This window comes from Pteropus alecto, unplaced genomic scaffold (genome assembly GCF_000325575.1).
Source record: "Pteropus alecto unplaced genomic scaffold, ASM32557v1 scaffold974, whole genome shotgun sequence".
NCBI classification, from domain to species: domain Eukaryota; kingdom Metazoa; phylum Chordata; class Mammalia; order Chiroptera; family Pteropodidae; genus Pteropus; species Pteropus alecto.
This window is the reverse complement of record NW_006434881.1, coordinates 1-2,328: the sequence shown is the minus strand read 5'-3', so window position 1 is coordinate 2,328 and position 2,328 is coordinate 1. Positions and strand designations below refer to the sequence as shown.

The 2,328-nt window shown below is 65.2% G+C and overlaps 1 pseudogene; it reads left to right on the top strand.

The window, feature by feature from the left end:
- The first annotated feature begins 272 nt into the window (after nucleotides 1–272).
- LOC112478896 lies at nucleotides 273–391 on the top strand (annotated as a pseudogene).
- Nucleotides 392–2,328: the final 1,937 nt, after the last annotated feature.

Below are 2,328 nucleotides of genomic sequence, written 5' to 3'. Positions count from 1 at the left end.
GAATATTCATTCTCTACTGCCATACGGTGGCCATTAGGATCTATGTCATCATAAAACTTTACACTCCACTGCCATCTGGTGAGCCTTTTGGGAATAACACAGCGGTGCATCTCATGAACAGTTATTTCTGCTGCTATCATATGCATTTCAAATTAGCACCCATGTGTATGTCATCACAAAAGTTTATTTTCTGCTGCGATGCAGGCGCAGACGTCTCCGGTGCCGGGGAGGCCAGGCTTGGGGTCTTGGGGCAGCAGGCAACATCCTCTCCCGTCTACGGCTATACCACCCTGAACGCGCCGGATCTCGTCTAATCTCGGAAGATAAGCAGGGTCGGGCCTGGTTAGTGCTTGGATGGGAGACCAACTAGTAATACCGGGTGCTGTAGGCTTTTGCCGCCCCCTCCTTTTGCTGCCCTACAGCCAGGGTGCGCCCAGACGCCCCGCGGGACCTACTCGCTCGCTCGCTAGCTGTCTTGGGGGCCCCGGGTAGCCGCCCGAGCTCAAGGGTGTCTCCAATGCCCTCACTTGCTCTCTTGCTCCTAGCCCTGGGCTGTTTCCTCTCTCGGTTCCGAGCCCTTCCCTTCCTGGGCTCCGCAAGGCTGAGCCCCAAGGACTGCGGTCTCTGACACATGCTGGGAGTGCGCTCGCATCCCCAGGACGCGGGACCAGCCACCCCCACCCGCCCCGCCGCGCCCTGCCCAACCCCGCTCCACCGGAAGCCTCAAGTCTCGGCCGGCACCTTCTCCTCGCCCTTCTCACGGTACAGCCCAGTGCCGTCGGACCAGGAGTGAATCCTCCCGGCACAGCCGGGACGGGAAGCGGGACAGACCATCTGCATCAGAGAGGCTGAGACGAAGGAGAGCGCATGCGCGTGCGCGGCTAGAGCCCTCGCTCTTGACAGGCCGCAGCCTTCGGCCATACACACACACATGCACACACATGCACGCGCGCACACACGAACACATACTCCAGTGAGCCCCTGCGTCATTCCTTTCTGCGGCGCGACGCCCGGCAGGACTCTGAGCACAATGAGCCTCCCTGGGCCCCCAGCCTGTCCCGGGGCTCGGGGCACGGAGCACTGGGCACCGGCACGAACTGCCGCCCTGCCCGAGCCCAGCCCCGGCACGACCACCCTCTGCTGTGGAAGCAGCCTCTTCAGGGCGGCCACAGGGTCTTGGGGTCACAGTCGGGGTCCGGCTCTGTGCGCCGGTGCACTCGTCCGCGTGTCCTGTCCTGCTCTCTGTATGGGCGGGCACGGGCTCTCCTCTCTCGTCTCTCTCTCCATCTCTGTCCCTTTCCTCCTCACTGTCCCTCTCTGTGTGTCTGACCCCAGCCAGCTCCCGCAGCCCTCCCCTTCCCCGGCGACCCCGTACCCTCCTTCATGGCTCTCACTGGGCCTCCCGCCCTGGCGACCCGTGTCCTCCTTTCTCCTTCCCTCCTGGTCACTCGCTCTGTCTCTGGGTTTCTCTGTCCCTCTGTCTCTTGGCTCTCCGTCTTCCTCTCTCTCTCTGTCTCTCTTGATGGAGAGAGTCGATGTGAAGGCAAGGGGCAGTGGACGGGGCGGGGCCCTGGTCCCGGTGGAGGGCGAGGGCTGCATGCGTCCGAAGCGATGTCTCGGGGTGTGGCCGGAGGCTCTGTGTGCGTTTCGCAGGTCCGGCATGGCTTGACGGGGAGAGCCGGCGAGGGGTGGTCTTGGCTCAGGGCCGGCCGGGGCTGTGGCAAGACTGCACCTGCCTAAGTGCCCAGGTGGCCGAGAGGATGTCGGGCCACGCCCGGGCCGGGGTCCTGTCGAGCGGCCAAGACTGGGGAGGCGGGTGGCCCGGGCCCTGTCGAGTCCCAGGTTGCGAGATCGGCGACCCTCACCTTCCGCACGGCCGGGAACCGGCCAAGGCGCGGGATGAAGGTGCAAGGCAAGGTCCCCAGCTGCCCGTCGTCCGTGGAAAGACATGCGCGGCCTCCGCCTCCCTGGCCTTCCGAAGCCCAGCGCGCAGCGCTTGTGGGCTCGGAGTGCAGGTAGCCCTGCCGGGCAAGGGGTCTGCGCTGCCTCACTTCTAGGGCCGCTCTCCGGGCAGCTCGGCGGCGCGGTAGGGGTGACACCGCTCGATCGCAGAGCCGCCTGCTGAGGAGAACGCTTGTCCACGCCGTCCGCTGCAGCTCTGGCCGGTGTCACCGAGGCCGGCTGCCAGTAAAGGCGGGTCGGGGACAGGGAAAGGGAGAGGGGCGGGGAGGGACAGGGGGAGGGGACAGGAGAGAATGGAAGAGAGGGGTGCAGTGACCGCGTGGCGGGGGTTGGCAGGACGCAGGGCGTCACCCTTCTCTTCGTGTT